Source organism: Bidens hawaiensis, unplaced genomic scaffold (assembly GCF_021521415.1).
Source record: "Bidens hawaiensis isolate Kalapana, Puna unplaced genomic scaffold, B.hawaiensis_p1.1 tig00023639_1, whole genome shotgun sequence".
In the NCBI taxonomy this organism is placed as follows: Eukaryota; Viridiplantae; Streptophyta; class Magnoliopsida; order Asterales; family Asteraceae; genus Bidens; species Bidens hawaiensis.
Genome location: NW_027493711.1, coordinates 186,042 through 199,525, shown reverse-complemented (window position 1 = coordinate 199,525; position 13,484 = coordinate 186,042).

The window sequence follows — 13,484 nt, the reverse complement described above, 5'->3', positions numbered from 1 at the left end:
TCTTTACTTCTTTCTTCAGATGCCAGCCGTTCAATCCATGCCGTGTGTCATCCTCATGCTAACTCTATAATCAGCTCACCTGCGTGCATACTAAAAGTCAGCTACGCTGAGTGAGTTCTAGTTAATCAAGCAACTTATCATACAACCACTTCATACAATATATATATACGTATCCGAAGACACATAGTCCACTGTCTAACATGCCACTGTTTAACCACTTAATTACCCCTACAGCTTAGCCACTTAATTACAACGGCACGTATAGGCTTTCCCTATCACGCACTCACGCTATGCCACTTAATAACGAAGGCACGTATAGGCTTTCCCTATCACGCACTCACGCTATGCCACTTAATAGCGAAGGCACGTATAGGCTTTCCCTATCACGCACTCACGCTATGCCACTTAATAACGAAGGCACGTATAGGCTTTCCCTATCACGCACTCACGCTATGCCACTTAATAACGAAGGCACGTATAGGCTTTCCCTATCACGCACTCACGCTATGCCACTAACACCCTTACTAGACTCCTGCTACCTCTAACACACTCTACCTCAACCTGCCTCGGTCACACTCATATTAGTTTAGTATTTACGTAGTGAACAAGTCACATCACATCATTCATACACACTATCAACCACTTGGCAATCGCTATCCTTGGCGATACGTGCAATATCCGAAGATCGTTCACGTACCGACAAGCATTATAAATATATACCTCATATAACATCTATAGCATACACTTACCACTTAAAGTAAGTGGATTCACACTTCACATCGAGTATGCACACAGCCCCGAAAACATAACAAGGAAATGGGGCTAGAAACTCACCTGGATCCTGTTACGCTCGCCGTTGATCGTAATTCCTTTCTTTAACTGGGCTCGGCTAACTGTATAATATTTACACATATCAATTAACTACTACTACTCGTTTTCGATAACTGCCTTAACACATTTTCCATTAGGTTTTTAATTTATTTTATAGACGAACTTCGCTTCAGGCGAAGTTAAACCTTAGGCGAACTTGGAAACAGCTTGGTTCTGGCTTGATTCGATCGAATAGGAACACGTTCGATCGAATAGGAACACGTTCGATCGAATACAACACGTTCGATCGAATAGGAACACGTTCGATCAAACAGGAACACGTTCGATCGAATAGGAACACGTTCGATCGAATACAACACTCATTCGATCGAATACAAAACTCATTCGATCGAATGAGTTGGAGACCATTCGGTTGCTTCCCTATTCGGTCGACTGGACTTGTTCGATCTACGCATTCGATCGAATGGACTGATTCGATCGACTGGTTCGATCGAATGAGTCTGATTCGACTCCTTCAAGCTGGGCGACGGAGAAACCCACGGGTTTTCCAGATTTTCCAGATTTTTGACCCAAAATCGAAGTTTTTGACATGGAAATGCTCGGGATTGAAAGGGCTATCGATTCCTAGTACTTTTAAACACAAAAGCTTGCATTTTGACACCAAAACAAGGCGGTTTTTGACCCGAAAACTCAAGTTACGAAAATAGGGAGTTTTTGCTCGATTTGAGCTCGAAAATGGTTATGAAAACGGATGATTTTCGAGAGGGACTTACCAAAAACGATTAGGAACTAGATTGTGGACTCGGATTTGTGATTTGAGAACTTTCTCTCTCTAGCTTCTCTCTCTAGAAATGAGAGTGTTTGGGTGGGTGTAAGTGAAGGAAGATGGTGAAAATGGTGGAAGTGTCAAGAACTTTCGTTTATATACTACGGGTTTGGTTAGGCTCGGGTTGGCTTCCTACGGGTCGAGACAGGCCGAGTTCATAAAATAACTAAGCCCAAGACCCGTTCCTTACTCGACATTAAATAACTAAAACGTGAAATTACTAAACATAACTTTCTTTTATTTATCAAAATAAAAAATTTCGGGATGTTACATTATTCAAATAATCTACACAAAATCCAAATACAACTAACAATTTAAATGTATAAATATAAGCTCAAATTATGATTATCTTGATTATATCCTAAGGTCTTGTCTACGTGTCCAACTTCAATCTTCCATACAACAACCTGCATATACGGAGAAAATGGAGTTTGTCAACAACACATGTTGAGTGAGATGATCACCAATTTTGACACAACAAATATATATATATATATATATATATATATATATATATATATATATATATGATAGGTGACTGATAAATGATAAATGCGCAAACCAACCATGTGATAGAACATCAATCAAATCATAACAAAACATGTATATTACCAAATCGTGCTAGTGTGCCAATGAATCGTTGCCAAGCGAATCAGGCATTGATTACAATGATTAAAATTGTCGTTTTACCTTCACCAAGCGAATCGGGCTCCGGTTACTAAGACGGTCGTATGATCATACTAGTGAGAATCCAAGACTTGATGGATACAAACACACTTAAACAAATAGCAATTACCAAATAGCATTTAATTGATACAACAATACAATGATCCTGTTTGCGATTGTTTGAGATATATATATGATAGAAAATATGAATAAGTACGCATATGCCCCCAAAACGTTTGAAAATAATATATAAAAAGGGGAATGATCAAACTCACCTGATCGAATAAGCCAAACGGGAATGAATACGACAAGAAAGTGGAAATCACACTCTTCGAGAATTATCGACAAGAATCCTAATTAAATAACATAATACCATGAATGAATTATAAATGATGCAATACATATAATGAGTTTAGGATTTCGATTTGATTTGAGTTACAATTATGATTAGCACGTTATGGATTGAACGATTGATCTCTACAGATTATTGCTATCATTTAATTATAAAAATCATTGTTTATCGTATAATCGAACTTGCAAATAATTAGTTTTAATAAATGATAAACTCTTACTTATATAAAATTTATATTTTAGAATCCTTAACGAAACCCAACGATAAAAATATAATTAATACATCCAAGATGTTTAATACATTTATTATAGTTTTGTTTAACGAATAATACATATACATATATAACTATATATATATATATATCTTATTAATAAAAAACCAATATTATTTTATTAAAACCCGACACCACTATTGAGGTTTCTCGAACGACTTTGTAAAATTTCTCGTATTTATTATATATATATATATTATATATGTATACTTATATACTTATATATATATACTTAGGGTAAGGTTAAAATGAAAACCCACTTGAGTTGTGAAAACCTGCGAAAATCCTATGTAACATCGTTTTTTTTTCTTTTTGTTACATGTAATATATGTTGTAACATTTAATACAAAACATCGAAACATAAAAAAAATGTTTTGCTATTTTTTAACATTTTTTTACTAATTTTTATATATATTTTCAGGACAGAGAAATAGTTATATTTGTATTTACATTTTTTATTCACTTTAATTATTAATGGTCGACGAGCAATATAGGTATTTCAATTACCTCAAACAATGATGGGAACAGGGAGAACGGCCACTCCGTCGCGGCGGCAATAATAAGGCTCGAACAGAGGATAGAGGCCAAAACTAATACAATTAAGTTTAGGGGTTTTGGTCGTTGGGTTATATAGATGGTGCAGACGCGTTTAATTGAATTATTATTATGATTAGGTAACAATTCATGAGTTGGGCCTAAAACGGATTCGTTTATTTTAGAATTACAATCAGTTTTTGATATTCTTACCTAATTATATTAGGTATTAGGACGGTTTAAATCGTAGAAACGATATAGGAAAATCAATTTTGATTATAGAGCGAAGATTAATGATCAAGCAACCATCGGGTCATGATTTTGGTAAACGGATACGGGTTACGGGTCAAGGACCAAAAGAGTTATAAAGATAATATGCAGAAATTGCAATTTAATCCTTGGAGATCCAAGGTGGGAACAATAAGGGTTTTAAGTTTAGTTTTGGGCTAAAAACGTATATTTTCCAAAGTTATATATATATTAAATTAATATAATAAATAAATATAAATTGTATATAAATTCCTTGATAAACGTGATACTTTTATTGTTAAAATTTCTCGAACCATAAAACGGGTCGGGGAATAGATATAAATTTATATGTGAAAAACCCGAGTTGTTACAGTTACCATGCATCTCGTTATTTTATGATCATTATTTACAAACAGATTCTCAATTATCTCATGCATGTTAATAACATTCTTTCATGTTGTTTATGATTACTATACGTATATGATATGCAATGTGTTTATCGTTTTATAGTTGGTACATCAAACATCAAAGCAGGAAGGTTCGATATGACGTACCTGCGCTACCTATTGATGGTTTGGTAAAAGTTAGTTATTATTATATATTAGTTAGTTAATTTTAGATAAATAAATGAATGAATATTTGTACTTCAAGCATTGTTACGTGTTTCGGGACATTGGATGCATTGGAAGCTTATCCGGATAATTTACGAGCTTAGAATGAAGACTTAGAAGAGCGGGAATGGGAGTGCACGCATCACGAGGTAGTTTAAAGAAAAGAAAAAGAAATTTGCTGAAGTCTTTTGTCCTTCGTGCGACGCGAAGGATTGGAGAGGAAACTTCGCGCAACGCGAAGTTTAGGAAATCAGTGCCCAACTATTTTGTCTTTCGTGCGACGCGAACCGACTTAAAACCGAAAAAAATTAGGGTTAATCACTATATAAACCCATCTAAACCCCCATTCGTCATATCACTAATTCAAGAAGCTAAAGAGGGATCCTAGGGCGACTTTTGACCATTCCGAAGCTTCCGGTTCATCTCGGGTTTGCATGTTCATCAAAGATAAGTTATTTGAATAATATGTCGATGTTTGGCTAAACGACTGTGTTCGTTCTAGGTTAAGGTTTTGTGTAATTATTCTTGAGACCAGATTCATTGTATTTAATGTTAAGAACTTGATTTAGTTTATTAATTTTATCTTGTTCTATTATTGCTTGGTTGTTTAAACAATTTGTGTTTGTGATTATTGATTAGTACATCACTTGTTTGGTTTTATTCATCAACACTTAGGGTTAGGCTCTTGTGTCATTGAATTAATAATCATAAACTATTGTCACTTAATTAGTTTTCATAAAACATAAATTGGTAATTGGGTAGATCGAGTTCAATTGTGTCAACAATTCGGTTAGGGTATTGTTTGTCATCACAGTCAAACTAATAGGTCTAGTAATTACTATGCAATCAAGACAAGTGAGTATGGGGTTAAGTTTAATATCAATTATCTAAACCTAGAATGAATACCCTTTATTAATATTGTTCACAAATCTTTAAAAGTAATCGTTTTAGTTTTAATTAACCTTTTCAAAAACCGCTTGACATCGTCTGTCCGCCTTAGTTAAATAATTAATTTAGTTAAAATTATAAAATATTAAATTAGCACTTTCCTTAAGTTCCTGTGAAGACGACCTTACTTACCCGTACTAGCATAGGTATTTAAATATTTAAAATCAATTGTTTGAGTAGACTGCAACAGCCTACGTCACCTATCCTTCAACTTCGGTTGTCAAGAATGGTGGTATCATGATCATTCCCCTAGGTTGTGGCGTTATTTTTGGTTGTGTTCCCTTTACTTTATGTTTGAATATATTGCATTCGTGACAGGTGAATCGACAAGCATTTTACACACACACATATATACACTATATATATAATATATAACTCATGAGCAAATTAAGACAATGAATTTTTAAGTAATTTAAAACATTAAAAGCATGATATGCATTCAATAAAGCATGTAACATATGGACAAAGTTGTCCAATAAAAAATATGTTAAAAATAGTTATAATATTGCCCCTTAAACTTTACTAACCTTTTGTAAATTTAAGAAATGGTTACAACATTTACCCTTTAACTTTTAACCATATATCCTTTTAAATTTCATTTTTAACCCAACTTCCACCAACGATTTTTAAACATTCATAATTTTTTCATATGCTTGTATTTTTTTAAAAAAAAATTACGCCATAAAAACGAACATTTTATTCACTTTAATTTGTGTATGGTATTGCTATAGTTTTTTTTAGTTAAAAAGAATTAACATTTTACGCAGTGGTCTTTGCGATCCGATTTTGATAGTTTTTAAATTAAACCGTGAGCCAAAACGTTAGTGACGCCGAAACTGAACCATTGAAAATTGAAACTGAACCATTATTGACGGTCTGTGTTTCCCGCTACATCGGGGTGCCTAGTATACACACACACACACACAAAAAACCTATGAACGTTCACCAACATGTGTTGTTGACAAAAAAAAAATATTGTTTTAAATGTGTTGCAGGTTGAATTCAATGATGTGCTAATGACGAAGATTATTAATCGACCTTAGGATATTTAAATAAAGAATAATATCTGTTTTATTATGATGTAATGTTATTTGTCTTATTATCAAACTATTTGTGTACTTGCGAATTTGTGAAATAAAATTATTACATTGTCACTATTAAAGTGTTACGAGCTTATGAGTGATATGTACGTTGCACCCGAGCGTATTCCGCTTAAATCCGTGGTGTTACCAAAAACAAATCAATGAGTAACATCACCATGACGGGTGGCGGAAGGTCACATGCATGCACCGGCGGCAATGATTCTCACCTCGGATCGTTTACATGCTCTAGTGTATCAACTTTAGTCAGGTCAATGGTGCGGAGCAGTGGTTCGAATCTGGCCACCACAAATCACATACACGCACTGGCGGTTCAAATTTAGCCATCACGGACCACACGCACGCTCAAGCATGCCAAGAATCCGATCATGGTGGATCATATGCCCGCTCAGACGTGCGAGGAACCGGCGACTGCAGGCCGCAGGCGATTGATGTGCTAAAAGTAGTTTAATAAAAACACGCTAATCTAGACAGTAAGTAATAAATTCTAGACTCTTAACTTAACTAAAACTACTAACCGGCAAGTGAACCGATCGACTCTAGTACAGCTAAGTAAGTCCGGATATCGAACCCACAGGACTCTTTAAATTACGTCAACTAGCTAATTAGACTCAACTAATACTGACACGACTATTTATTTATATTATTGGGGGGGTTTTACTAAAAACTAATATTAAATTAATCACTAAGACTTAAAGATGACTTAAACCTAGACTTAATTCAAATGATGACAAGCAACCACCTAGGCTAGAATCCCTAATGTATCAATTATCAAATAGTTGGAAAATGCTAAGTTATGGAACTGGGATCTTAAATTATTCACTTAGAAAAACCCGAACAGGACCCCTGACCCTTCTCAAGAAGACACCTATGGACCTGTATTAAGCTCTTAAAAACACCAGTTTAATTAGAATCGCTTACGGTCACTAATTATTTTATGACAAGTACCTCTATAAGAAATCCTACCTTACAGCGCGGAAATCAAAGGTAGTTTAAAGTATTCACTCGACTAGATAAACAAGACTGAAAAATCAAACCTAGACGGACTCCTTACGAAGAATTAAATCTAGCAATATTAAACAACCAAGACTTATCATATAATCTATCACCTTACAGCTATTTAGATTAGCAGCACACTTAGGTCTACTTGATTAATTAATATTGTTCATATGGCTTTATTGCAAATCAACCATAAACTAGTCAAAAACACATAGCAGATAACCTAACAGAATTCTATCATATGGCAGACAATCACCAAGGAAACTGTGGAACAATAAAACCTGTCAAACAATCCTAAGCACACATATGCATCGAACAAATAACAAGAACCTCTTACTTAATCATAAACCATAACAAAAGAAAAATCCAAACTAAAATCCAACGTCAACAAAAGTTCATCATAAAGCCTAGGTGGTCTAAGGGTTTAGCCAACAACCATACTCAAGAACAAAACAAAATAAATAAATTCAAATAATGAGTTCATAAAGAAAAAAATAAATTCGAACCGAATAATAATAATGTTTGGATGAGTAGGTGTTGAACCCAAACACTCTCTGCTCGAACCAAGGTGCTCTTCTCTCTTATTCTTTTCTGATACGAAAAAGTGGCTCCAAGTGGCTCCAAAATATTCTTTCTTCGATAACAGCTTTTCTGCCGCTGCTGCTTGTGAGGGCAGCCTCTCTCCCCGAATCCCACGTGAATTCTTCTTTTATAATATTGCCCACCGACCAAATTATTTTTGGCCCAAGTTCCTGAGATCCCTCCAAATTCCATCATAAAATCCTTTTAATGTTGCGGTGACCCAATCTCAAATTCAATCCAAACTTTCTACGGCCCAGCTTCTTTCAATTCCAATTATTAGCTTTTAGGTTTAGGCCAATTAATTAAATAAGTTGAAAGTAATATATTTACTTGAATTATGTTTAATGCTCCAGGGACCAAATTGGATTCATCTCTTTTCTTTATATATATATATATATATAATTCTATTTTCTTTTATAATTCATTTAGAGTGGGTGCTTGAAAGACTTTCATTTAACTCGTTAATCGGTAGAACTTCTTTATCTTGTCTTTGACATAACACCATCTTTTAACGCTCGTTGCCCTCGTAACCTACAAAAGATAAGTATACATACTAATAAAGTATTGGTTTACATCAACTTCCAATAAAAGTTCATATTTTAGCTTGTAGTCTCTTGAAACCTTAAAAAGTCAAATAGAAGTATTTTCAATAAAAATATGACTCAAAAGTATCTAAAAGTATAGGAACTATTTATATAATAATATGTATAATTGAGACCACATCAAATATCCCCACACTTAAACCTTCTTCGTCCTTGAAAAAGCTATTTGCAATGGAATCATAATCGGAAAATAGATTTTCAAAACATTTAGGTTACTTTAATTAATAATAGATAAACGCAAAAACCGCGATTGTCGATATTGTTGTCCACTTAAACCCAACCACCAGCCTATCAAGCCCTCAAGCACATTAAGCAATTAAGTTTAAGTGATATAAAAAACCTATGGGTGTCACACCTTTTGAGTCAAGATTCACCCACCCCATCTCAAGCATAGTAAAGAATAAAAAATTGAGTTGAAGCAAACTGGTTCAACATATCACCGTAAGATGAGAACCCCTTAATGGTAAGAAGAAAATACACTTAGATGGAATTTTTATGGATAATAGGTCATAAGTATCTAAAAGTCAAATATGAGCCAAATAGAAGTATTTTCAATAAAAATATAGCTCAAAAGTATTTAAAAGTATATGAACTATTTATATAATAATATGTATAATTAAGATCACATCAGCGATCTCCAGCATACCAAACCTAGTCACTGCAGGCCATATGCGCGCCATCAGACGTTGATCCGCCGTGCTAAGCCATCTACGCTAGGCGACCTGTTCCAAACCCGCAAGGTTAGTTGAAAGTCTCATATCGTGCTACGATATCTCTGATGAATCTATGTTCTAAATTATGGAGCATGCAGGCCTCGTTGCAGGGTGTTAAAGAAAAAAGAAAGTTAATTATTTCACAAATTTCAAAAAAATCCTTTCAACTTTCATGCTTATTTAATTTTGGAGCTAAAGATGACTAAAGCAAGGGTTCACAATAATTACATGTTACCTTCTACATATAAAGAAGATATGCGTGTTGTTTCCACGCATCCCGTGCGTCAGCTCACGGCAGACACCTCTCGCCCATGATGGACACGCGCCTCAATTTTGGGATCATATTCATTATGGTCTTAAAATAACAAAGGGGTTTGAGTTATTTGCGTTCTATCCCCTCGCGTTACAACAACATGTACTAGAGATCGAAGTCAACTATGGAGGATCTCCGCAATTAAATGGTGTTAGTTCTCAAAAAATATGAGAAGGGTTGAATTCAACCATGGAAGCCTCCCTCGTTCAGATGGTGTTGGTTTCTAAAATATAAGTTTCACAACAACCCTTCAACTTTTGGCTTATATTTATTTTGGCCAAAATAAAAAAAAAGAGAGAAAAGTTTGAGCGTAAAAGATTTGCATTAAAAAATTTCACAAAAAAGTTGAGTGCTTATATTAATGCAAAACATACAACTACCAAAAAAAAAAGAGAAAAGTTTGAGTGTAAAAGATTTGCATTAAAAAATTTCACAAAAAAGATGAGTGCTTATATTAATGCAAAACATACAACTACCAACATACGGCTACGCGCCGAACATAAGGTTGGGTACCTCTAGATACGCCCGATGATGGGAACCTTATAATACATCCATACAGCCACGCGTCGAACATAAGGTTGGCACCTCCAAATACGCTCGAGGATGGGAACCTTATAATACACCAATACGGCTACTCGCCGAACATAAGAATAGGCACCTCAAAATAAGTCTGTGCGCCGGACATGCTCCGCTCAATACGGACACTCTCCGCTCAGTACGACACGCTCCGTTACGCCCAAACTCGCCACCATGATTTAAAACCTCTTAAAACCCGAAATAAAGTGGTCATACATGAAAAAAAGTACATGTGGGAAGCACTGGGTCGAAAAAACCATTAATCTTCACTCCCAAGCACTCAGAGCTCCACCTAAACGCTTGCACGTTCAAGAGCAGCATTGGACTGGGGGGGACTTGTTTAGGTAGGGTCATAAATTCCCGGTACGCCCTTTACTTATTACATTACGTATTATATTTGTTATATTATTATTGTTTACTAACCAAGTCCCAACGGGTCAGGCCGAGGGTTGTGGAGGTAACCCCTAACCGTGCTTGGCCCACTAAGGCTGGGATTAATGATGGTTGTCATGGAGATCCCTATATAAAGGGTCTTCACATCTCATTTTAGGGGACCATTGGCCTCCACCATATTTTTATGTCTGTAAATAAGAGGAAACTCTTGGCAGTCACCTCCACTCCCCCTACTCTTCCATAGCAGACCTCGAGTAAATCGGATAAGAAGATCGAGGTGTTGGTGCGTTCATCTTGAAGACATGAGAACATCCATTCGACTCGACCCGAGGTTGAATCCACGTCTCTTCAGCGCGTGTTGCAGGTTTGCTAGTTGAAGATTGGGATGTTAGAGAAGACATTTAGTTTGATTTTAGGTTATCAAATATAAAGCAATATTGTATAATGAATTGTTTTTGTTTTTCTTGTGATGTACTTTGATTTATGAAATAAATTAATTAGTCATTGTCATTATTATCAATAGTGTTTTGTGAGTTGCTGCACAATCATTTGCGTCCCGACATATTCCGTCGTAGGTTGGGGTGTGACACATGGATCTTCTGCTTTGATTTAGCTAGAGACCATATTAGGTTGGTTTTATCGTTTCAAACCCCGTTTACAAAACTGATTCGTTTTATTGGTTTAAAACTTAATTTCCATTAGAATATTAAAATATAGATTGAGACGGTCCGTATCATAATGAGACGGTCTTTATAAGTGTGCCAGGCTGTCACATAAGGATTTTGACGCGTATCAATTATTAGAGATGAGATGGGCCATCACACGATTAGGCGGTCCGTCTAATCCTCCTGTTTGGCCCATTAAGAGTAAAAATCATTTTGATATTATTCTAACGCCCGTTTATGTGTTCTAAGACATTATACATGCTTAAAACACTTAGCATAGTTTATGTAATTACCATGCTCGAGCTTTGATCGATAGTAGCTTGGATACTCGCTTAAATATGATAAACGAACTTAAACGAGGGTTAGAACGCGCCTACCTTTCTTCCAAGCTTATACACAACCTAGTAATGACTTGTTATATCCTCTAGCACTACTGGAAAGTTATCAGAGCTTCGCTACAACCTTGTATTACCCTTGCTTGACTTGTTATTGCTTAAGAACTTTAAAGCACTCACTGATACTCATTTAAAGTGTTTGGTATTGATTCTTGATGTTGTGTGATGGAAATGGCCGAGTTAAGGGTGGTATTTATAGGCCAAAATGCTTAAGATTAATCATAACTCGTTTATGGAACGTTAGGATCTAGTTTGCCACATTTTGCTAACTCAAAGATTGAGAGGGACCGTATAATGATGAGACAGCCCGTCTCATCCAATGGTAGGCAGATGAGATGTGACAACTGCCCAATCCGACCCGACCCAGGTACCCGTTTTCGAATCCGATTCTTTTTTTTATGATTTAAAATTTGATTATTAATCTTTGCAAATTTAACATTAAATAAATTATATATATATATATATTTTTATATTACTTACTAATAATAATAATTCCTTTCCGCCGTTCCGCCTTCTTCTCTCTTGTCGCTGTCCCGCCTTCTTCTCTCTTGTCGCCGTCCCGCCTCTTTCTCTCTTTCGTCGCCGTCCCGCCTCCTTCTCTTTCTTGTCGCCGTCCCGCCCCTCTGCTTAACCCCTAAGCCTTGAACCCCTTTTTCTCTTCCTTGCTTGTCCTTTGGTTCTTCCCGCCTAAGGATGTCTGCGCAGCTCCACGCGCCAGACTCTTTGCAAGGAAGCCTGCGTGAAGACCGGCTGTTCCTGCGATACGCGAGACGAACTCTTCTCGCAGCGCGCTAAGAATTTTAGTTCTTCTCGCAGCACGCTAAGAATTGTAGTTCTTCCCGCGACGCGCTAAGAATTTTAGTTCTTCTCGCAGCACGCTAAGAATTGTAGTTCTTCCCGCGACGCGCTAAGAATTTTAGTTCTTCTCGCAGCGCGCTAGGAATTGTAGTTCTTCCCGCGACGCGCTAAGAACGGTAGTTCTTCCCGCGACGCGCTAAGGTTTGTTCTGTCTGCTTTCGCCCTCGCGCGTGCGCTCGAGTCTTCTCGCGCTATACCTTAAGTCTTTTCTTCTGTTTAGGTCAGCCTGTATTCTTTTGAGATATCTTATCTTTTGTTTGAACTCTTTAAGTCAGTTCCAACATCTGTCCGAAAAGCCACTTTCGGCGCAGCATGCGCACCAATCCTATTGGTTGACAGAAAAAGTGACTGACATTATCTTTTGAAATCTTCTTTTGCATGCCTTGAGCAGTGTTTTATCTGACTCCTCCCATGCTTGACCTGTAACCTGTCAGCTTTCCCCCATCCCCTGCAGTTGCCGGCATATCTTTTTAATATCTTTTGCTTGATTTGATAAGATCTTTTCCCCCTTTTCAAGGGATTGTGTTCCCTAGGGTTTTCCTATAAATAAAGCTATTTTCTTGTTAACACTGCACACACTACACTTAAACACTCCCCAAATATCTCTCCCTTTGCTCTTTGCCGAAGATCCTCAGCTCCTCTCTTTGCCTCCGTCTTCTCTTCTGTTCTGCCCAGAATCTCGGTAAATATGAATATATATATTTTGTTTTAATTTGTTTAACTAACAGGAATCGATACTTAAGACATAAAAACCAATCGTTAAACCAATAACCTCTTATTTATAGGTTAACTTGTGCTTGTTTAAAAGTTGGTTCTTGCATTATCTTTCTTCGCGCCGTTTACAAGTGAGTAATCTCGTACTTAATCCCCTTTTATTTTTAACGTTTTGGGATGTTCATGTGTTCGTACAACTTGAGACTTAAACTTGTTTATGAACTTTATGTGCGCAAAACCCCATGTGTTATGGACGTTTACTTGGCTGTTTATTTGTATGTGTGAC